This window comes from Alexandromys fortis, unplaced genomic scaffold (assembly GCF_014885135.2).
Source record: "Alexandromys fortis isolate MF-2015 unplaced genomic scaffold, M_Fortis_MF-2015_v1.1 scaffold_8_9099976_23576923, whole genome shotgun sequence".
NCBI classification, from domain to species: Eukaryota; Metazoa; Chordata; class Mammalia; order Rodentia; family Cricetidae; genus Alexandromys; species Alexandromys fortis.
In genome coordinates, this window is record NW_026067899.1 from 10293323 (window position 1) to 10318470 (window position 25148).

General features: G+C 40.1%; 1 long non-coding RNA gene across 2 annotated transcripts in view; it reads right to left on the reverse strand.

Moving 5' to 3' along the window:
- Window positions 1-5607: 5607 nt before the first annotated feature.
- Window positions 5608-25148, reverse strand: part of LOC126488281 (uncharacterized) — a 37289-nt gene continuing 17748 nt past the window's right edge. The window contains exons 3-4 of one of the 2 annotated variants that reach the window (XR_007588634.1): window positions 13765-13885; window positions 5608-7945 (exon numbers count right to left, since the gene is read on the reverse strand). This is a non-coding gene — a long non-coding RNA (uncharacterized lncRNA). Of the gene's footprint in view, window positions 7946-13764; window positions 13900-25148 lie in introns of both variants that reach the window. The other variant, XR_007588631.1, reaches the window with a different exon arrangement.

Consider the following 25148-nt stretch of genomic DNA (forward strand, 5'->3'; position numbering starts at 1 on the left):
CCTTGTTGAAGGAGATATTGTATATCTTCCTTTGTCATAGCTCAGACTGCAGCTAACAAACACACGGCTGCGCTTTGGGACTAGAAAGAGATTTGGGGACTTAAAAAAATGTAACAGCTTAGCAAAGCTATTTTAAAGGAAGTAGCAGAGCCATTTGCAGCTTCTTGGAACTGAGTACAGGATAACACAGTATGTTGGCGGGGGAGGGGTGCATTATCTGTGCTCCTGGCTCAGGACTCTTTGAGGCAAGCAGGGCACATATTACCTGCAGGGTGTGGAAATGGGAATGCGAAGGCATTTGGTCAACTCAACAAGGTTTAGATTGATAGCTGGGAAGCCAGGACCTAAGCCTCCTGGCCCAGCATCTCCATGTTTCCCACAGCTAGGGTGATGGACTGTTTGTAATCTGTGGTGTTAATACGGGGAGTCCTTTGAGGGGAGGGGCACATGTTCTGATTTAGAGGCTGGGGGATGCATAAAATAGACATCCATCTTCTAATGTAACAAAGATATGTTAAAGAGAGATTTTGAAAAAAAAAATCTCTGAGGCTCAAATTAATTTAGAAGGAGCATGGTGTTTAGAGTTTAATCTGTTTTAAAAGTCAAAAATATTCCAGAAGTCAGCCTTCCTCTCTGTGTATTCAACCTAACACTTTCTTTTGAAAAAAAAAAACTGGAAAAAAAAAGCAAGAAAGTACCATAGCCATTTATTCTGGAAAGGAAACAAACCTTTTCAAATGTACTAAACTTCATTTCTAGCATTTCTAGCTAATTCTGGCAACACTGTTGCATTTTGTCCCAAGATGCTGTCTGGCTCCTGATGGACATAATGACCAGTAAGTACTATTTTAAAAGTTCTATTAGGGAAATAGGCATCACAATTTATTGTGACTTTTACCACTTAGAGCCTATATGCTGTTTTAAAAAATAAGCTTGAAGTTTTCTTTTTGGTGCTTTAAACTACCTGCATTTTATTTCTGCATTCACTGGATAATCTAGAAGAAAATGAGCCATTGCTGCTAGTTTCCTCTTTTAAGGAATAAATTGGTGAATTGAAGCTAAGGCTCTCTGCCTCTTGATCCTTCATACTTAACTCAGGACAGAGGCTTCTGGCTGAACTGCTAGCTGACCTTTATTTCTAGCAAACAGTGGCATGGGACCTCAGGAATCTTATAATTAGACCCTGTGGGCCAGCTCCACACCCAGCTTCCAAGGAGGCTTTGGAGAGAAGCTTCAATGACAGCTTAGCTTCAGGGCAGCAGGAACCAGCCCGCCTTGGACACTAGTAGGATGCTTTCAATACTCAGAGGCCTGTGGGCAGATGCTGCCTCTTCCTTCCAAATTCCCCAAAATGCCTGCAGAGATGTCATGTATGCAAAACACACAAAAACACATTTCTACACCCCCCCCAAGTAACCACAAGGTAAAATCCACTGTTCTTTTCTCATCGCATTTCACCCGGATGTCTTCCCAAGCAATTTCTTCCCTTCTCTCTACCTGGTGAAGATTGCTCCCTCACAAGGTCACCTAGAAAGCCCCTGTGGAAATTTCTGAATGTGTTTTGGGTTTCGGCTGTCAAAGCACATTCTTTGGGTCACAAATCATTCCTTTTTCCCTCTCCTGCACCACAGCCAGAGCTCGGAACAAGCTGCATTTTGAGCTGAGAACTCTTGAATTAACATTGATCTTCCAAATGGGTTGAGAATCCTGAGAGCCAGAAAAAAAATTCCTCTGTGAAGGTTATCTATTATCCCTGACAATACTGTTTCCTGGAAAAGATACACGACAGCATATTTACATGAATCTGATTCATAATGTTTGGAACTCTTTGCTGTGTGTATATTTACTTTACTTGAAAGGAATATACTGGGTTGACATAGGTGAAGTCTAAAGAATACATTCAGCATAACTCAGCCAAGGAGCCTTGTCTGATAGCCGATACAGAAAAGGAGAGATCAATAAATGAATGAGCAAATAATTACATAATTATGAAGTCATTTAACTCTCTCACCTTTTAAGTCTATAATGTGTTTAATAAGTATTCACAACATAACATGTGCTAAGCATTTAGATACCATTATAAATAGTATCTCCAGAAGACATTGGTCATTGTGTGTAGGGGTGAGGTGTGTGTGCGGGTATGTGTGCGGGGGTGCGTGTGTATGTCTTTGCCAGAAGACAACCTAAGGTTGTGTCCTACAAGTTCTGTGTATTATTTTGAAATAAGGTCTCCTCTGGCCTGGAACTTACCAAGAAGGTAAGGCAGACTGACCAGTGAGCTCCAAAAGGTTTGCCTGTCTCCATTTCCCCAGTGCTGGAAGAGCAAGCGTATACCAACCAAACCTGCCTTAAAAAAAAATGTGGCGCTAGAAAGATGGCTGAGAGGTTAAGAGCATTGCCTGCTCTTCCAAAGGTCCTGAGTTCAATTCCCACCAACAACATGGTGGCTCACAACCATCTGTAATGGAGTCTGGTGCCCTCTTCTGGCCTGCAGGCATAGACACAGACAGAATATTGTATATATAACAAATAAATAAATATTAAAAAAAAAACAAAATGTTGTTCATGTCACTGTATCAAGGCAAGCCCTTTAGCAGCTGAGCTATCTTCCCGACACTGGCACTGGTCCTTTCTAACTGCCTGGGCTCCATGTCTGCTCTGTATCCATCACATTGGTTATGAATACTTTTGATTTCAGAAGCCAAGCCAGGCGATGGTGGCGCACGCCTTTAATCCCAGCACTCGGGAGGCAGAGGCAGGTGGATCTCTGGGAGTTCGAGGCCAGCCTGGTCTACAGAGCTAGTTCCAGGACAGGCTCCAAAGCCACAGAGAAACCCTGTCTCGAAAAAACAAACAAACAAACAGAAGCCAAAATGACCCCACAGCCCCTGTGACCTCTCCCAAACTTATCTAAGGAAAGCTCAAATCCTGGCTGCTCCATGAACTTTGCATACTGGGTCAGGACCAAACTGGTTTGAGAAATATTCACAGTTCTCACAGGGGCAAAGTGTGGGAGCCAGCCCATTCCCACAGCGTAACCTTTCTCTTGGTCCCTGTAGTTAACAATGCTGTTTAGCTCCTGTTCAGCCTTAAGTCATGTGTTCAAGTTTTTTATTGGTCCTCTGTCCACTTACATCTCTTCCTGCCAAACAAACAAACAAACAAACAAACCAAAAGCAACTTAAAGGGCTTTTCTGCTGTTTACTTTTTTAAAAGGCATGAATCCAGATCCAATATATTAGATCAGTGAAGATCCAAGGAAAGACAGAATGCTACTTTGAAAAGTCCCCTGGAGAAACAACCGTAGGTTGAGCTCTATCTACGTGACGGTATCTTCACTGCCAATTTTACTGGATTGGGAGATGCCTACAAGATTAGTAAAGTGCATTAACTGGATTTCTGTGAACACGTGGCTGTAGACCAAGGTGATATGGGCCAGTGAGCTAAGGGAGATCTACCCTGAGTGGGGGTCACACTGTCCATTAGGCTGGGGACAGTCACAGCACAAAATAGCATGAAGAAAGCCAGGAGGTACGAACATGCTCTGTCTTGATTTACTAGACACATATATTTCTGCTGCCACTGCCCTTGGATATGTTCTTCCAGTGTTTGAAGATAGACTCCGTTCAGAGAGCTTCAGGTCTCCAGTCTTGGACAAGGGTAACCTTGGTTCTTTCTTCTGAGGTTTCTAAATTCGCTAACTGAACAGCCGCTGGTTGTCCCACCTCCAGCTCAAAGATAATCACTGTGTAACCACCAAACCTCGGATCATGTAGCTAATCAAATAAGTTGTCTTTATAATTTTATATGCAATCTTTTTTTTTCCCCTCAAGAGAACCTTCCCTAGCCCATGAGGCCAGTCAAGACATGGCGTAGAGGACATTGTACGTGGAGGTCAGCCCCCAGAGCAGCACATGAGCCAGAATGTGAAGGCAAGTGTCTGAGTGAATTTTAGAGACAGAACAGTCAACACAACAATCCTGGAGACATTTAAGCCCTTTCAAATGTTTGCCATCCCCTAGTAACTAACTATAGACCAATTGTTAACAAGATTCTTACCGTATCACTGGTGATTGCTATTTTATTTGACACAAAGCCTGCATGCATCATGTCTTCCTCATCATGTGAGATGGAAACTTGAGAAACCAGGAGCCAAAACCAGGCCTTCCTTCTCTAAGCTGTTTTGCTGGGAATTCTATCACAGTGGTGAGAAATGTGATTAGCACAAAGAAAGAGTGTGCAATCATATTATGTGGACATATAGATTCTATAACACGATGACAATGCAAAGCATTGTGTATGTAGTGTAATATGATATTAGAGCAAAAATGGAAATTTGCAAACGTTAACGTCCCCATTGTCTTATAATTAAGCTAATATCCAATGATACACTCAGATGGCCAGGCCTTACATATCTGTGCAGCTCTATCAGGAAAAAATTAAAATACCAGAAGAAAGCAGTAAATGCAAGATTAATATCAGTCAAACAAAATTTGAGGCAAAAAGTACTATAAAGAGATTATCATATAACAACAAAAATCTTTGTATAAGTGAGTTGCAAAATCACTGAAGACATTAAGACATAAAACTATGAAACATGAGTGATATAAGTATGTCTCTAATTCTTGACATATTAACCAAAAATTGCAAAATTGAAATAGTAATAACATAATTTTTAAAAACTGATTTGTGACTATAAGTGGAATTTAGTATTCAGCAAACGATACTAAAAAAAATACTACTCCTATTTTAAAGCTTCGTGAAAAAAAATCATAAAATTGATCATTCGTCAAGAGTAGAAAACCTCAGTGGAGTCCAAGAAAGCAGAAATTAAGCAAAGCAGTGTCTCTGACCACAGGCCATTGCAACCAGAAATTAATTTCAGCAGTGTAAACTAAAAAAAAAAAAAAACCCAGATGATTATGAAGAAGTCATTAACAGATGTCTCTTGGGACAAATCTGAAAGTCTGGGTGTTAAGGAGAGAGCGGCAATGAGAACCTGATGTCATTACCAGTGAGTCACAGCCAATGCACTCCTCTGAGGCAAACTCAGAACACAAAGAAACAAAATGAACTAAGTATTTCTTTCAAAGAGCTAGAAAAGAGTAGCAAAATAAATGCAACAAAGATATAAATTAAGAAGTAATTTTAAGGAATTAAAATAAATGATCAGCAAAATATAAAAATGAGAAATAAATAAGTTTAAGAGCTACATACTAGAAGCCTACATTAAAATGGTGATCCTAAGGTTACATCCACCATGATTGAGTAGGCTTCATCCCAAAGATGCAGGAATGGTTCAATATACAAAATCAGTAAATGTGATCCATCGGCCAAACAAACTAAAGGAAAAAAAATAAAAGAACATCTCATTAGAAGCAGGAAAAGCCTTTGACAAAATTCAACACCTCTTCATCATAAAAGTCCTGAGGAGATTAGGGACACAAGGGACATACCTAAACATAATAAAGACCATTTACAGCAAGCCCATAACCAACATCAAATTAAATGGAGAGAACTAAAAGCAATTCCACTAAAATCAGAAACAAGACAAGGCTGTCCACTCTTTCCATATTTATTCAATATAATACTTGAAATTTTAGCTGGAATGATAAGACAAGTGAAGGAGATCAAGGGGATACAAATTAGAAGGGGAGAAGTCAAAGTATCACTATTTGCAGATGATATAGTAATACACAACTGACCCTAAAAGTTCCACCAGGGAACTCCTACATTTGATAAACACTTTCATTAAAATGGCTGAATACAAGACTAATTAAAAAAAAACAGTAGCCTCCTATATACAAATGATCAATGGACTGAGAAGGAAACCAGAGAAACAACACCCTTTACAATAGCCTCAAATAATATAAAATATCTTGGGGTAACTCTAACAAAGCAAGATTAAAGAACTTATAATAAAAACTTCAGGTCTTTGGAGAAATAAATTGAAGAAGACATCAGAAAATGGAAAGATCTCCCTTGCTCATGCATCCGTAAGATTAACATAAGTAAAACTGGCCATCCTACCAAAAGCAATCTGCAGATTCAATGCAATCCCCATCAAAATCCCAACACGATTTCTTTACAGGTTTTGAAAGGATAATTTTCAACTTTATATGGAAAAACAAAAACCCAAGGATAATAAAACAATCCTGTACAATAAAAGGAATTCCAGAGGTATCACCATCCCTGATTTCAGGCTGTACTACAGAGCAATAGTAATAAAAACCACGTGTTATTGACATAAAAACAGACACATTGATCAGTGAAATCAAACTGAAGACCCAGACATAAATCCAAACACACATTTGGACACCTTATTTGGGTGGGAGAGAGGAGCCAGAAATATATATATACTGGAAAAAAAAAAAAAAAACCCAGACAGCGTCTTCAACAAATGGTGCTGGCCAAACTGAATGTCTGTGTGTAGGAGAATGCAACTAATTCCACATTTATCACCCTGCTCAAAACTCAAGTCCAAGTGTATCAAAGACCTCAATATAAAACCAGACACACTGAATGTGTGTCTTAGTTAAGATTGCTACTGCTGTGAAGAGGCACCATGACCGTGACAAGTTCTTATAAAAGAAAACATTTAACTGGGGCTAGCTTACAGTTCAGAGGTTTATTGTCTTCATGGCAGGTGACAATGGCAGCATGTAGGCAGAGATGTGCTGGAGAAAGACCCAGGAGTTCTCTATCTTGATCCACAGGCAGCAACACTGGGCATAGCTTGAGCACAGGATACCTCAAAACCCTTCCCCAACAGTGACATAGTTCCAACAAGGCTATACCTACTCCAGCCAAGTCGCACCATCATAATAAAGTCTCTCCCTGTGGGGTCCATTTTCTTCCAAACCACCACATTCCATTCCAGGACTCCACAGGCTTGTAGCCATATCATAATGCAAAAAATGCTTTCAGTCCAACTTCAAAAGTCTCCACAGTCTATAACAGTCTCAAATTTATTTAAAAGTCTAAAGTTCAAAGACTCTACCGTGAGTCATGCAATCTAACTGTAAGCCCCTATAAAATCAAAATCAAAAAACATATCACATACTTATTACCATTCCAAAATGTAGAAAAGGGAACATAGTGAAGAAATACTGAACCAAAGCAAGACCAAAAACCAGCTGGGCAAACTCCAAACTCTGCATCTCCATGTCTGATGGCAAAATGTTCTTCAGATCTCCAACTCTTTTCAGTTTTTTGGTTTTTTGACTGTAACACACTTCTTTCACTTGAGCTGGTTCCACTCCCTGTTAGCAGCTCTCCACAGCAGGTACCCCCAGCTCTGGCATGTGCAAGACTTCCAGGGGATGAACTGGGTTGTGCTCAAATGAGTTGTTGGTTTAAAAAGTCCCATGCTAATCTCCAAACAACCCAGACTGATGCTAAGACAAATGGTTGCTCTCTGCAAACTGACATCAAGATCCTGTTGCCTAGGACAACATTCACATATCTCACTGAACATGGAGACGTTTATCTGCATGAAGCCTTTACCCATATGTTCTCTATGTTCTAGTCCTTTATTTGCAGGAATTTACTCCTCAGGTTACCAAAAGAGAAACATGGACATCAACTCAGCCACAACCCTTTGACCTACAATCTTTCTTGCCTGCAAAATATGGTAGGGCAGTGCTGCAATATAACTTTTGGGAGTAGCCAATCAATGTCTGATTTAATGGTTACTGCTTAGGTAACCAAGAACCAGAGAGAGACTATATAGCTCAAAGACCTGGGGTGAAACCAAACACAACTGGTCTAGAAAATCAATACAATTAATCCTAATGATATTCTCCTATATTCGTTTTTCAGTGCTTTGTCTAGTCTTCATCAGCGAGGCTTCCTCTAGCAGCAGGTGGGAACAGATGCAGAGACTCACAGCCAGGCATTATATGGAGGGAGAATCTAAAAAGCTCCCTTCAGCTCTCAGTGGATCCTGTGAAAGAGTGGACAGAAAGATTGTAAGATTCAGAGGGAATGGAAAACAACAGGAGAAAGCAGCCTCTGAACCATCTAAGGAAAGTGCATATGAGCTTACAGAGACTGAAGAAACAAGCATGGAGGCTACATGGGTCTACACCAGTCCTCTGTGTATATTGTAACTATTAGCTTACTATATAGACTATGAGAGCAAGTAGATCTCTGACTTTTTTTGCATGCTCTTGAGTCTCTTGTATATTGTAACTATTAGCTTACTATATAGACTATGAGAGCAAGTAGATCTCTGACTTTTTTTGCATGCTCTTGAGTCTCTTTTCCTCCTGTTGGTTTGTCATGTCAAACTCTGATATGAGCATTTTTGATTTATCTTATTATATTTCACTTTGTCATGTTTGCTTTTTATGTTTTAGAAGCCTGTTATTTTCTAAAGAGGGACAGAAGGGGAATGAATCAGGAGGGGAGGTGGAGGAGAACTGGGAAGAGAGGTGGGAGGGGAAATGATAATCAGGATGTATTGTATGAGAAAAGAATTTGTTTTCAATAAAAAGAAAAGATATTTTCAATATAAACAAAAAATCATGGTGATCCTACTAACTAGCCAAATAAATAAAAAGAGGACAAAACACAAATGTATAAAGATAGTAAAATAATGAAGATACAGACATGAAAAAAGAGAAATATTAAAATTATGATGCTACATACCACCCAAAGCAATTAATTGCTATGTCTCAAAGAAGTGGACTACTGTCTAGAAAAAAATGCAAATAGCCAACAACAGCTCAGGAAGTGATGAGAGATAAATGAAAGATTATCAAAGCCTTACCTTTGAGAGAAGTGTCAGGTCCCGGGGCTTTTACAAAGCCCAAGAAACATTCAGTCTCTATGTTATCTCAAGTATTCTCTGTACAGAAAGTATACAAACATTCCCAAATTCAAACTCTAAGATCTACAGTGTGTAACAGTAGCCAGCAAGGTGTCGCAGTGGGTTAAAGTGCTCATACCTAAGCCTAGCAACTTGACTCTAATTCCATGGACCCATGTGGTGAAAGGCGAGAACTAACTCCTGTATGTTGTCCTCTGACCTCCACGTCTTCTCAGCAGTATGAGGGCATACACATACATGCTTACAAAACACAGCATCAAAACAATCTGTGGGAATAGAGAGAAGGCTCGGCAGTGAAGAACACTTGCTGTTCAGGCAAAGTACCTGGGTTCAGTTCCCAGCACCCACATCCAGAAGCTTATAACCTGCGGCCATCCATCAGAGTGGTTTGGCTCCATCTTGACCTAAGGTCAGAGAGTTTGAGTGTATTATTGTTCCTAGAGGGTCAAAGAAACAGGATGTTTTGACCTAGGGTGTGTTTATTTGATGTTTTGGATACTAAAAAGGTAACTACTTTTTGGGTTCTTTGTATCTGGGTCAAAAAAGCCTTTCACCTTTCCCCTCCTTTCTGGATTGGTGTATAAAAAGGCTATTAGAAATAAACATGAAGCGGATTCAGTATTCACTGGAATGCCCTTCTGACTTTATCTTCAGTCTCTCATCTATTTTTTCCTCAATCCACACTCCTTCTTTCAATCATGGACCAGATAAACCGGCAGGACTGAGACAGTAACCACCTGTAACTTGTTTTCCAGTGGATCAAAAGCCCACTTCTGACCTCTGTGGGTAGAATAGGTAGATGCACATGGCGCCTCTACACCCAGGCACAGAAACATACACATAAACTAAAGATAAATAAGTCTTAAACAAATAACATGACAAAAGTGATTTAAAATTATAATTTTCAATAGGATGAATATTCATTGATGAATTGAATAAATGGTAGACAGATTACAGGGCAGTGGACAGAGGAATGGATGGACGGCTTGATAATGCTCTCTTTAATGTAGCTGTGATCCTTGGCCTGATAGTGATATGAAGTCAGTCTATGTTACATTGGACCATTTATCAAAAAAATGATAATAATAAATACAGATACAAAACAAATCCAGAATCTGGCCACTTCTAACCATATTTCCAATGATTAGTCTGGCTCAGCCACCATAGTCTAAACCTACTGAATGATGTCTTAGCTGATGCCTTTGTCTCCTGCAGATTACTTTCCACACAACCGCCAGAGAATTCCTTTTAAAGTATAAGTTATAGCATGCCATTTCTGTTTATATCCTCCCAATTACATTCCATTTTCTTTCATAGTAAAAGTCAAAGCTATTGCAATGGTTCATCTCTAAGCACTTAACATGATCTGTTTGGTACCCAAAGACAGCACATACCCAATGGTTCCTTTGTATACACTCCTTATTTGCTCCTGTCTACTGCCCCTGTCCTTCTTCTAATTCCTTAATGAGGAAGGGAAGCAGGCTTCTACCTCAAGGCCTTCCTGTGTCCTGGCTAGTCCTCTTCCTGGAAGATCTTAGCTCAGATAAAGCAAGAGCTCACTCTCAAGCACATCCACTCTTGTCCGCTTTATTCTCCCCCAAAGCATTTCACCATCTGACCTAGTATATACTTTATTTTATTATATATCTGCCCCCTTACCAACGTATAAACTCTGCATGGAATTGACTGGTCCATTTATTTAGTCTTGTATAACCAGTGCTTAGAATGGTGCCTAGTATATACAATGTTCCCAATGAAAGCAAAGTACAAGGGAGAGCAAAAGAATTTTAAGAGTGGACACTACAAAACTGAACAATTTGCAAGAAGAAACAAACAAACCACACACAGAGATAGCTATTTAAGTTATTTTTAAATTTATTTTCTTCATTATTAAAAAAGATAAAGAGGCATTAGACTTATTGGTTTTTATACCTTAAAAATTCTTGATATAATAATTGTTAGTATTGAAAGTAAGAGCAAAATATAGCATTGCAGTCAGGAGAGCCTTGTCAGGTGCAATGTGGGGTTTTAGTATTGCAGAATCGGTGAGAACTGAGTAGACTCAGAACTGAAAAAGAGAATATGACGATTCAAAAAGCTGGAGGCCATGACTAATTATCCCAGTGTGTAGGGATGACGGCTTATTTTATATAAAGCTTTCCTTAGAATGCAATTTCTCTACCCTAAGTGTGATTTTAAAATAAATGATAAAAATTAATTTGCTTTCCAAAAAAGGGGGAGATGGGGGACTGGGTAGATGATGGATAAAGCTCTTGTCATGCAAGTGTGAGGACCTGAATTGGAATTCCCTAGAAGCCACACAAACCAGGGTGACATCGTGTGCCATGTGGAATTTGAGTGCTCCTGTGGCGAGATGGGAGAGAGGCAAAGACAGAACAACCAGCCCTTCGAAGCTTGTGGACCATGGCATGAGCTAATCAAACAACAGATGACCAACGGTAAGGAGACATTTTCCCAAAGAAGGTAGAAGAACTTGACCAAGATAGATGTGGGGGTGTCCTCTGCTGATGTGCACGCGGGCACACACACACACACACACACACACACACACACGAGAAACTAAAGGACACTGATCTAATGATATTGAGACTAATAAAACTATATAAAGACTAGCAATAGGCTTTCTAGAAAGGTTATGAGCTTACATGTGATATCAATAAAATATTTCAATTTAGAAATTGAACTAGAACTCAGGTTGCAAAAAATTCTCTATTTTGGGAATTTGGGTTCAAAATGGTACCTGAACACATGGATTTTTCTCTTTACCATCTTGAAAAACGTTAAAATAGAAATGGAGGATTTAAAAAAATAAAAAAGAAAGTATAATTTCCTAGGAAGGAGACAGGTTAGGGGGATTTTTAGCTCGTTAATAAGTGATTTCTCCAAATCTCTGGAAAATGAAAAATTGATTTAAGGGTGTCTCCAGATAAATGGAAGAGGGCAAAGAGAAAGAGCCTTGAGTCCACATGGAAGGGGCCACCACAGACAGGAAAAGGGTAGATAGTGGAACCCAGGAGAAGCTGTGGACTCTTGGGTGCCGACAGCAGCAAGGATCCGTGAGTCTTAGGAGTAAAGCTTGCAGCACTAAGGAACAGCTACTAATTACATCTTTCCTTTACTGGGGCCTCCCTAGGTGTTGGCTAATTGTGCTCATAAGGCTCTCTCCATGTTTGCCAGCTGAGCACAAGTATTATGCTTCCCGAGATGGAGGCAGAGGTGCACAAGCTGCCTGCCCAAGTCACACTGTTGTCCATCTACATTAACAGTAAGATCTGAACTCTTACCTGTCAGACCACTGCTTCATGCTCTCTGTCACTGTAGACAGAGAACTGGGCCTTGAAGGAAAAGGTAACTCCAACAGACAATATTTTATTCAAAGTTCTAGAGAAGATTAGAATTTTATAATAAGAAAAAGAATGATTGCAAGATATATGAGTTCTTGAAATTTTCAAATGTAACTTCAAAAATCTTCACCCCAAATAGAAGGATAAACCAAGCAACTTCTTTCTAAAAATGCAGAACACAGAGAGCAGGGCCACATAGCAGAGCGTAAAAAAGGCCACACCCATCTAACAGCACAGAAAACTTAGAAAACTTAGAAAGCAGTGGAGTGAAGATAACAAAAGGAACTGTTTAACTACCTTCCAGAACCAAAAGAAGAAGTGTGTCTTCATATAGTAAAACGGCTGACCTGAGGAGGACCGAAACCCAGAGAGCTGTAGCCTAACTTCTGAACCAAATATAATTCCAAAGGCTTCCAAAGAGATGAAGAGACAACAGAGGTCTGAACACCAGGCAGGTACCATGATTCTCATCAGCAACTCTTAAGATAAGGTTAGAAAAATGGCCTTCAGTTGGTTAAAAGGATATTTTTTACAGTGTTGTATCAATCCAGATTTTCCAGGAAAAGCAGAATCCATAGAAGATGCAGGATGTATAGATGACAGAAAAATATATGGATACACAGAAACACTCATAGATATATAGGTATACAGATGATAGAGACAGAAGAATAGATATGTACAATACACATATAGATGTTTTTGATACATACATAGATGATAGAGTTGCACATACCACATATACACGCATGCATAAACATACGATAGAGACTCAAACATGCACACTCATACATGTATGCAAGTACCAATGATGGAGATAGACAGGCAATAGGTAGAGGTCAGCGTGGAGGCTCAGTGGATAAAAGATGCTTTGTACCAAGCTTGATAAGCAGAATTTGATCCCCAAACTCACATGGTGGAAGGAGAGAACTGATTCCTGCAAGCTGTTTTCTGACCTCTACACATGTGATACACACTCACTCACACATACTCACACATACTCACACATACTCACACATACTCACACATATAAAGCACAATAAAAAAGTACACTTGATCTTCGCTAAAAAGTCAAGAAGTAATTAAAAATTAGATAGATGATAGATGATGGATGGATAGATAGATAGATAGATAGATAGATAGATAGATAGATAGATGATAGATGATAGATAGATAGATAGATAGATAGATAGATAGATAGATAGATAGATGTAAATGTGTGAATAGATAGTTTGAAATTGGCACACATTGTATCAAACAGCAAGTCTAGCATTTGAAGACAGGACCTATAGACTGGAAGATGCAGCAGGAGTCATAGATGCTACGGTCTTGGGGTCGACTCCCTTTTTTCTCTCAAAGCCTTTCTGCTGGCTTTAGAAAGGCCACCCCGATTGTTGAGAGTAACGTCTTTTTCCTAAAGTAAAGCTTCAAATAAAGCCCATTACAAGTGTAAAGAATGTCTTCACAACACATCCAAGGCCACCCCTATGCTGTTTTTATGCTGTGGTAAAGCCTCAACGAACTGTGAAGTTCAACCAACCACCTGAACCGCACCAGCCTTCATCTTACCTCGATTTCTTTTGTTCCTGTTTTTAAGATAAACACAGGATAGGGGCTGGAGAGATGGCTCAGGGGTTAACGGCACTTCTTGTCTTGCAGTGTCCCCAGAACATGGTCCAGGAATGGAGTCCTGTGAGGAGAAATCTGAGTGCTTGTGAGAAAACTTCAAGAAAACAAGACAAGTGTCTCTTGTGACCTCAGTTTCTTCAAAAGCATGAAATTATTCTTGGAATGCGTTTTCATGCCCCTCCCAGGGGTAGCAGATAGGAGTGGGTTTACTTCAGATTATTCATTACAAACGGCTATTGCTATTGGTTTGTCTGCCTCTGTGGGAAAACGTGTTTTTTGCTATGTGTGGCTTGTCCTTGTGATTGTACATGTTGCTCATGTGATTCCTCTTAACCCCCAAGCTATACATTGTCCGATGCTCTCAATAAAGTTTGCTATTACATGAGACTTTAGTCTGGCTCATTTATCAATTTCATTTTCTCAGATCCTGCGACCTTTAGAGCTGTAAACACAAAGGACCCAGATTTGGTTCCCCGCGACCACATGGTGGGTCAACCTGTAACAACCGTTTTAGGTGATCCTATGTTCTCTACTTAACCACTAAGGCCCCCAAGCATACAGATATTGCATACATATACATGCATACACACAGGCAAAAACAATCTATACATGTAAAATACAATAAAATACTTTTATTTTTTTATCAAAACTGTATATTTACCAAAAATAAAATAAATGAATAAACTTCACCATGGTAGTGTGTGAAAGTTCATACTTTCTCTTGTCCTTGCCATTTTTTCCTTTTTCTTTTTCTCTTCTCCTTCCCCTTGGGAGTCCCCCTAGGTGTGAGGTAGTATCTCACCATAAGCTTGTTCTAATTACACTAATTACATTGAACACCTTTTCGTGCACTTCTTGGAAACCAGAATATGTTCTTTGAGTAAATGTGCATTCAAAGCTATATTGTATTTATCTGTCTTTAGACTTAGAATCGTCTTTTAATTGTTGATTTACAAGAGATTTTTATATTTTCAGACCTTTACCAGAGACATGATTTTAAAATATGCCATTCCAAGAGTTGTTTTTCATTCTCTTGATAGCATGCTTGGAGGAGTTAAACCTTTTGATTTTGATGAAACCCAATTTGTTTTTCTTTGGTTACTTGTACTTCCAGTGCTTTGTCTAAGAGGCGCAGAGAGTCACGGTTTGGCTCAGGTTTCTCCTGAGAGTTATATACTTTTATCTTTTATCTGGGTCTTTAGTGTGTTTTGAATTAAGTTTTATATGTGAAGGAAATTAAGAGTGCAAGTTCGTTCTCTTGCAAACAGATACCCAGTTGTTTCAAAGAATTATTGAAGGTCTTCTTTCTTAGGAAATGGTCTCGGTACTGCAATCAATTGGCCCAGAGAGAGATGAGTTTTGGCTTGAGCTCATAATTATAATTCACCAATAACTTACTCATCATTGTGCTGACTTGATGACTATCATTCTGTATAAGCTTTGAAAATGGAAAGTGTAAGACATCCAATTTTGGTGGATTTTTTTTTCATTATTGGTTTAGATTTCTGTTTTTAGGCTTGTCAATTTGAGCGAATCTGAGAAATGGCCTCTTGCGAGCTTTGATGCACACTGCATCTGATGCACATTGTGTTTGATGCACACTGCTTTTGATGCACATTGTGTTTGATGCACACTGCTTTTGATGCACACTGCATTTCATGCACATTGCACTGGCTCCATCAATTGCTTTGGGTACTGATACCTTACCAATATCAAACCTAATCCATTCATGTATATGTTTTCATTTGTTTGGTGACCTTTAATTTTTTCAGCAATGTTTCTGCAGTTTTCAGTGCATAATTCTTTAACCTTCCTCAACTCCATTTATTCCACAGCCTCCAGTTTATTAAAATAACATAATCACTAACTACATTCTAAATAACTTTTTTCTATTCATAGATAAATGTAGACCTCACCCCTCACAAAGGAAACTTTTCTTTGCAGTAGGGAGTATTCCAAAAAACTACAGCTGATCACAATGTAGAGCTGTAGAGCCCAGTTCCACGGATATACCTACAAGATGCTGTCTCTCCTAAGGCTCAGGAAATGTTACAGGAGAGGGAGCAGGAGATTGTAGAAGCCAAGATCAGGAAATTTACTCTGAAGCTGTGTCTTCTAGTAATGTCAGAGCTACACCCATAAAGACCCATCAACATAACTCTTTAAACATGAGCTGAACAAGGACAATAGACATGCCAAAGATAATGGGGGTGGGGGAGCATAAAACCTCAACTCTGTATAAAGAACGGCAGACAGCGAAGAAATTCTGAAAGTGGGAGAAATAGTCCTCCCCAGGGAAGAGCACAATTAGTTATCTAATATCAGATGGTCAGCCCTGAAAATATACATACATGTAACATTTTACAGACTGAGCATGTTATAGTTAGTAAAAATATATGTATATAATTACATGTGTGTGTCACAGCAGATCATAAAAATAAAAGAGACCATGAATTTGAAATTGGCCAAAAAAGGGGTGTATGGGAGGGTTCAGCAGGAGGAAAGGAAGAGGGAAACTATGGAATTATATTACAAACGCAAAATAAAAGGCAAAAGTAAAAAATAAAGAAATAGAAAAATGTGATGTATTCTTTGGCTACTGTTAGAAACAGACTGTTCTCCTCATTTTCATTTTGGATTGTTCCTTGGCAATGGATAGGACTGAACTTTGTATATTGATTTCATATCCCATAATTTTGCTAAATTCCCTCTGCAGGTTTAATCATTTTGAGGAATATTTTTAGGATCCCCTGTGTGTAAGATCAAGTCCTGTGTAAAGAGTGAAGGTAGTTCTCCCTTTGTCTTTGGTGTGGCTTTATTTCATCTTCTTGCTTAATTTCTCTGGCTAAACATCAGTTCCTGTCTGAACAGAGGCAGCCTTTAAACACTGAGTATAATGTTAGTGATATGGAGATATAGTCTTCTTATCATGTTAGGAGGTTCTAAGGGAATCTTTTTTTTTTCAACCTGGATATCTACACTCAGCCAAGCTCTCAATCAGAAGTGAGAACAAAATGAAAGACATTTCAAACTTGTCAAGTCTCAGAACCCTTCCCACGGTACTTCTTTTCAGGTGCAGCGAATTGAAAGTGGACGACAGCAAAACAAAGGGGCGCAGCAATCAAAGGAAAGATGGAGCTACCAAGAAGCAATAGTTCCATTGAACTCAGGAGTACAGGAAACGGAGCCTTAAGATGATCGTGAGTCCAGTAAACAACATTCTAAAATGTAATACTGGCCCGACTAAATGATCCCACAGAGATCTGGGGTAAAGGTTGGGGAAGGTTTAAGCATGAAAATATTGCTCTGCAGAAGAAGAAACGACAAATTCAGGCAGGAAGCCAGTCCCCTCAGGAAATAATAAAAACAGATTCTATGTAATTTTTAGAAAAGAGTAAAAAAAAGAGCTATTTAAACATAGTAGGGAAGACACCATAAGAAAACGTTCCAAGCTAGTAATTATGAAACTAAACTATAGAATGATCTGAAGGTTGCCATAGAAGGACACTTTGGCTGGAACTTCGCACAGAAACTGGTTCTTGGAAATGGCACTAAGGCCATTGGGCAGCCTCTAGATGGACCCTAAGGCTATTGGACAGCTTCTAGATGGACCTCAACGCTATTGGACAGTCTCTAGATGGACCGTAAGGCCATTGGACAGCCTCTAGATGGATCATAAGGCCACTGGACAGCCTCTAGATGGATCCTAAGGCCATTGGACAGCCTCTAGATGGACCCTAAGGCCATTGGACAACTTCTAGATGGACCCCAAGGCTATTGGACAGCCTCTAGATGGACTCTAAAGCCATTGGACAGCCTCTAGGTGGATGCTAAGGTTATTGGACAGCCTCTAGATGGCCAGGATCCTCCCCACCACAGTAATGCTAAAGCCACTTGCTGGCTTGCCATGCTCACAAATCTACAATGAGGGATTTAATTATGGTTACAGAACACAAGGAACAAGTGACCTATCTGACGAGAAGACAAAGCACATGTTTTAGACTATCATTTGGACAAGGGTTTGTTTTTCAGTTGCTTGGTATCCATGTTAGGTTCTTCATGGTAAATAGACACAAGCAACAAGACCTTCCAGATGTGCGGGGGAAGTGACAGGACTCTAAGGGAATATGAAGTGTCTTCATGGCATCCTAAAGAGGACAGTGGTAGGAAACTTTTCAAAAGGGTTGCATTGAAAACAAGTGAGTTATTCTTTCGTTTCCCAGAGAAGAATGAAGAGCTACTGGTAGGAATATTTGAGGTGGAGGAGAAGAAAATTCCCAGAGAGTTAGTTTGCCAGATTTCTCTGAAAATCCTATCACTATTTAACTAGTTTCTAACTTTTGCCTGAAAACTGAGAATAAAATATTGCATCCAATTCATTTTAGGCATAAATTTGAATCCATGAATAAACTTTTTCATTTTTATAGACACCACACCCTTTCCCGTTCTCTAGCTCTTTTCAATTTTGTTCTATAAGACAATCGTGCCATTATGTTCCATGGAAACCATTCCATGCATTCTTGGCATCAGCTTTTGGTTCTCTCAGTATCTTTAACTCCTATTAATGTGAATAGGCATGACATCAGTATCAAAAGGTCATGTAGCTTGGCACCCAACACAAGATATGCTCATAATAGATTATTTTCTGTACACGTAATATATACAGAGTCTAAGCCTGCCCAGCATATAAATAGTTCTTGAACATATTCTGTCCTTTTTTTTAAAAAAAGCAATGCTGTATTTATATGCATAAACCCCATGATTCCTCCTAGCCATTTTGGACATATGATACGTGACTTCACCAGAGAAGCAAAGTGGAAAGTTAAGCAATGATCCAATGAATGTATTGGATGGAGACAGTCAGTCTGGACCACATAAGTGGTAAGACATCTTTTTTTCAGAATCTCTTTTTGAAACTCAAATTATCAATACAAGATACCTCAACCTTTCAGTTATTTGTGTGTGTGCTGCGGATTTCTTGGAATGAGGATTTTAGCTGGCAATATTTACCTGTTTTTATAGAAAGAGCAGAAATAAGTCTAAACGAATGTTAAAAGCTTGGAGGTAGATACAACTGAGATTAATTTTTTTTCAACATGGTAAATGGTGTAGCAGAAACTTCAGCAGAATTGTGAAGATTGGGTGTTTTCCAGATATAATGTGACCTAACAGTTTAGAAGTAGAGGAGCAGAAGGGAAGACAGATCCTCCTAGATCCTCCAGTGACTTGACACAGAGGGGCCTCTACAAGTCTGTGCATGTTGTAAAGAACCTTTTGGGTCAGAGTGTAAATTAATAAAAATGTATGTATCAGCACCTTGATCAAAAGTCAAGGTATGTCGTTAAAGCCCTGCAGTGGTGTAAGCTCTGCTCCCACTCTTGTGACACCTTAAAATGACCTCACAGGAAGTGAGAGGAAGAGTTGTATCTTCCAGTTCCCCCAGTCTAGCGGTTCTGTCCTAGGCAAAGGCAGCTAGTCACTAGCAGTATCACAGAGGGCTTGGTAATGTCTGAGACTGAGCCAGCAGGTGCTTCAGCCAGGCTCTTTCTTGTTTTGGGTTTTTTTTTTTTTTTGCTTGTTTGTTTGTTTGTTTTGTTTTTTGAGCACGGTGTATAGACACTCTGAATATGGAGAGGACATCAGCTATAGAAGACAAATCAGTAATGCATTCAAAATTAACTATAAGACATGGCCAAGAAGTTATTAGGCTAAATAAAGACCTGTCAACTATTTTCAGTGTTGTTTAGCCAAATAGTATAACTGAGAAATTTCTGCAGCAGACCTATATTTCAGTCTTCCCCTGTATGTGTAAGCATCTTCACTGTCCACCCTCAGTATTCCCCCTCTTAAAATTACCCCAGTCCTCTCTTCATCAACAAATGTGTTATATCTTCCACTTCCATTCTGTGGTTCTCATGAGCTCACGTACGCAGCCTCCACATTCTCTACCTTGAAAACCTCAGCTCTAAAATTCCCCCCAACAATTGAGAGAATTTCCATTTGACATCACTCCATCCATCCATCCTCCCATTCAGCTCAGTTTTCATTTGGCTATCAACACATGTCATATATCCAATATATATTTTTAGCTTTTCTATTTCACTCTGTCTGATCCACCTTGATAGTCTCTTTAAAAAAAAATCCCACTTAAAGATAAGTCCCATTGTTTTTCCTACTTAAATGCTCATCAATATATATCTTCCTTTAAGTTCAGGCTACCCGTACTATGCCTGTATATTAAACAGCTGACCATTTGAACAATGTATTCATCTGACATTTTTTAGATATTTGCTGTTTCGGGCAACCCCAGGCTGCTCTTGGCCAGCAGTGTTCTGCTTTTAACCCTTTTCTTCTCCAGCCTCCTAAGTGTCTTTAGAGCAAGCCACCAAACCTGTTTGTGGATGCAGTTCCTAATCTGTGTGGTCCAAACTCTTTTTATGCTGTTTTTGCCAATGCCGGTCATGCCAAGTGGATAGTTGAGCTGTTCTGGCATTCATCATTTTCTTTACGCCCCCCCCCCCAAGTATGACCTCACTATGAAATATCCCCCACAGACTCATGTACTTGGGGCTTAATTGCCAAATGAGAGGCTTTAGGGAAAAGGTTAGGCAGTGAAGACCCTGCCTTCATTGATGGGTTATTTATTTATACATTTAAAACCCAAATGGAACTGTATTGGAGGACGTTGTTCCCTGGGCTTTGGGGGCATGTTTTGTAAATGGCTCACACTGACCCTTTGCTGTCTTTTGCCTTTTCCTTGTTCTCCCTCTCCCCCTCCCCGTCTGCTTCCTGGTCACGGTGTGTTTTAAGTAGCCCCTGTGGCCCCGCTACTAAATGGATATCTACTCTGTGGCCCATTTCTACTGTCCTACTGTCTGCCACACTGTGCCCATCTGAATGGATCTGACCACCTCTGGATCAAAGCCTCTGAAAAGGAAGTATACCCTTCCTTGCCACAGTTGTTTATGTCAGGTGTTTGCTGCAGCAATGAGAACTAGAACAGAGCTCATAGCCTTGCCCTTTCTTTTCTCTTTCTGGGAAAAAAGCTTTAACATTACACCTTGCTAAAACTGTAAGCATCATCTGAGTTGACACATCTGGCAAGATTCCTGCGGTCTTTGCTCTTGTTCTGTTTTATTTGTTGCAAATCTGAAGAGTATTCTCCCCCCAGCTCACGTCTTATTACTTCCCCTGGGGCCTTGCCTTGCCTCGCTCTCTGCTCTGCTGTAGGGAAGCCCAATAGCTTGCCCATAATCACATAGCTTGTAAGTGACAAGAGATAGTCTTCAAACCCAAGCAACCCTCTGTCAGCGGCATGTTTACCCAATGTGCTCATTGCCTCACTCTTGGTTGCTGCCTTCTCTCTTCCCTCATCTTCCAGTGCCCTGAAGGGATGCTCTGTCCTTGATTAAGTCCGTACTGATCACTTTTAAATCCTATTCGGTTTTCCATATAGTCCATCTACTACCTGAACTGATTCCCTCCAAGATGCTCTCTTCTATAGACTTCTCTCGTGTACATCATCCTCAACGTTCTAGCAGATTTGAATTCTATTGGTTAGACAGAACTAGCAGACGATAACTCACATTTCCTATGTAGTTGTTAGCTTTCGGGACCTTTGCATCTGACACAATTTCCTTCTTACCACTCTGTGAAATAGGTGATAGTCCTTTTCCATTGCTAAGAGAAAATATTTACAAGATAAATTTGTTGAAGGATTCACTGAAACAAGAGTTTATCTTAAAACAAAGAGACTGATTAGGAACCAACAATAAAAGACAAACCCCAAATTTTAAATAAGTCAAAGCTCTGAGCAGATAGATGCTTTGCCAAAGAGTGGCAAATAACAAATAAATAAATAAATAAATAAATAAATAAATAAATACCAATGATTATTAGAAAACCACAGGCACACCCTCTTCCAACATACTTGAATGATTCAAGCTAAGAGCCAACAATATTAAGTGTTGATAAATATGTGAAATGATAGTAGCCGGTACCAGTGTGGGTGAGAAAGGTCAAAGGATAATGTCAACTGTGAAACTATTTGGTGGTTTCTATCAGAGTTAAACACGCGTCGGCATGTTTAACGCATGATCCAGGAAGCATACTTGGACAGCATGCGTGTTCACACCAAGATTCACACTCAGATGCTCAGAACAGTTCTAGTCAAAACTGCCAAGAGCTTAGCAAAGCAAAATCCTCAGCAGCTAGTGAATGGGTAAATAAATGGCATTATCAAATCTCATTATCCAATAGTGAAAAGGAATGGATTACAACACCTGCAACTATATGCACGAATTGCAAAGATACCATGTCGAGTTAGAGCAGGTCTGCACAAAAGGTTATTTATGTCCTACTTTGCTTTCTGTTGCGGCGATGACACAAGTGCAACTCAGGGAGGAATGGTTTACTTGATCTTATACGTCCACAGAGGGAAGTCAGGCAAGAAGTCAAGGCAGGAACTAAAGCAGAGACTATACAACACTGCTTACTGGCTTGCTCAGCTTGCTTTTCTTATACAACCCTGGACCACAGAACCCCAGAGGTGACACCACCCATGGTGGGCTGAGTCCTCCCACCACAGTGTTCTTTAATCAAGAACATAAATGTCCCATAGATTTCCCTATAGGAAATCTGCTGGAAACATCTTCCCAATTAAGGTTTCTTCTTCCCACAGGACACAGGTTTATGTCAACCTGATGAAAACCAACCAGCACTACATACGCCATACATACACGCAAACATACATACATAATAGGAAACTTTGCACTGACAAAACCATTTAAATAAGAGGGTATTTATGAGAAGCAGTACAGCTGTACTCTAGCCCAGTGATGGGAGGAAAGAATCCAGTGTAAACAATAGGAGGAACCGTGGGCAATGAGGAAAATGCCGCCATGATGGCCAGCTCTATAAAGCTGTAAGCGAGAGGTCACATGTGGCTAGATTTTGTTGGAACCATTTGAAGACCTGGCCTCCAGCTGCTCATCCCTGCTAGTGATCTTTACTTTCCTTCTGATTTGAGTTACTGAAAGCTGTGTCAAAGTTGTTTACCAGCTCTGCCCCAAGAGCACGTAATAACATAGCCTTGAGGATCAGAGGATAAGGTTTTCACCTGTCGGCCCACCTGACTGTTGGGTATATAAGCCTCCGTGGTGCTATTGAATAAAGGGCTTCTAACCAGTGACTTAGAGGTTTGTGTCTCTACCTCTCTGTGTGTCTTTGTGTGTTTCGATCTCCAGCCCCTTGCCCAAAGCTCGCGAACTGTATAGTAGCACATACAGATACTTCAATAAAACAAATAATTAGAAATAGAGAGGTGAGACTATTAGACAATAATCAGCAGCTTTAGACTCGCTCCAACCTCATTATTTTTTCTTCCCAGTCCCCAGCCCACATTCCTTTACTGCCCTTACCCTGTGCTGTGCAGCAGTTTCCTCTGAGATTGAAACATTCCATCTTGCAAGCAAGCCCCTTAAAACCAAAAGGCAAACGATTCAAAGTTGTTACAGGAAGGCCCTGAAACCAAGGAGGTCCTTCCCTCCCAAGAGTAAACAATACAGACTGCTCAGAGTCCTTCTCAGACAAGCCAAGCTGCAAGACCAGACCAGTTGCTTAGAATAATCAGAAACTACCCAAGCATCCTGGAGAAGGTCTAGGCAACTGAATCACTTGAAAAGATACTCTCCAACCCTAACCCACAGAACTGCCAGCAGGCTGTGCAGTGTGGTTTAGGTCCCCAGCTTTTATAAGCTGGAACTCATGCTGGAGTAGGCTTTGTTGATGCAACGGTCTTTGGTCATTTTTGCTCCTCTAAGTAACCATTGTATTCCTGGGGGTAACCCCAATAAAACTCATTGGTTTACCAAGTTGGACTTAGCGGTATCTGTACTTTGGTCTGTCATGGGATCCCTATATGGAGTGAGTAGACTTGTGTATTGTGTTGCCCAAGGAATTCATTATAATTCTACACAACACCTTAATCTTTTCAATTTTATTCCCATTATGGTGTCGGTGCTGCAAATAATTTATAATGCTTAATCATAGAAACTGACTTAAATGAACAGGATGGGTTCTATGGACTCATGTGTCACAGTCTCATGGCTAGATAAGCAAGGCTGTGCTAGAAAGAGCCAGAGCAAGCTATGCTATCGTAAAGTCGCCAGTGAGGAAGCACTAGCCAAATCAGTCTGGGGCTCTGTCACTTAGCCCTCGAGGGTGACATACTCGTTCCTTTGTCATTTCCACGGTCTGGATTTTCTGTTTCTACCTCACTGTCCTTAACATATATCTCTTCTTCAAGGGCCACCTAAATACATTTTGGGAGATAAATGGACTACAAATAAAGAAAGTAAAAGTATAATAATAATGATAGAGCTTCTATGATAATGGCTCTAGTCCTATATATGGCAAGGGCTGAGGCAGTTTATACTCCATTTATAGTCCTTTCCCCAAAGCACAGAGGTAATTAGTATTTCCCAGTACCAGTGTGTCATGCTCTGAAATTATAGGAAGAGAAAGAGAGAGAGAGATTTTTCTCATTGGTTTCTGTACATATAAAATAAAGTTAAACTTATTTCTGCACTTGAGAATGTTGCCTGGTTTGACCCCTTAATTTGAGCACTTCCCTGCTCTTCTTCAGGAGTGGCAGTTGCCTGGTGCACAGACTAGTTCCTGGTAGCCCTTCCAGATCCTCTACACGCCACTCTTTTGGACTGCCTCAGTGAGCATCTTTTCCTCTAGCATCTGTTCTAAGATGACCCTGAAGGTTCTAATGAAGCCCTGGAGGGTGGAATGAGAATTAAGTGATGGATTTATCCCCCTGGATCCCCCTATGCCAGGTTACAAGTTAACTGAACTTCTCTCTCAGATGTCACACTGCTGAGAGGTCCTTCTGTCCTGTCCTGACTGCAGTGATGGGCTTTAGCTTCCAGGGAGTGTTCCCTCCCCAGTCCCGCACTACAGTGATTGGCTCTAGGTTCTACAGAGAGCTCCCTCCCCTTCCCTCTACAGGACTAGGTGTGGTAAGGAGAATCCCAAAGTGTCTTATTAGAACTCGTCTGTTTCTCCCAGGCATGCTACAGTGTATCGAATGGTGGCCCCAAAGTGATATGTCCACATCCAAACCCCAGACAGAAAGTGCCACAATCACCATATTGGAAAAAAGACCTTTGCAGGGATGATTCAGTTGAGGACCTTGAAATGAAGGAGTAATTCTTAGCTGGCTGGGTGGGCCCTAAAGTCGGTGATGATTGTCGCTATAAGGAAAAGGTTAAAGGAGATTCGCTCTGATGGTGTGGGAAGGACAGAAGATAACAGGA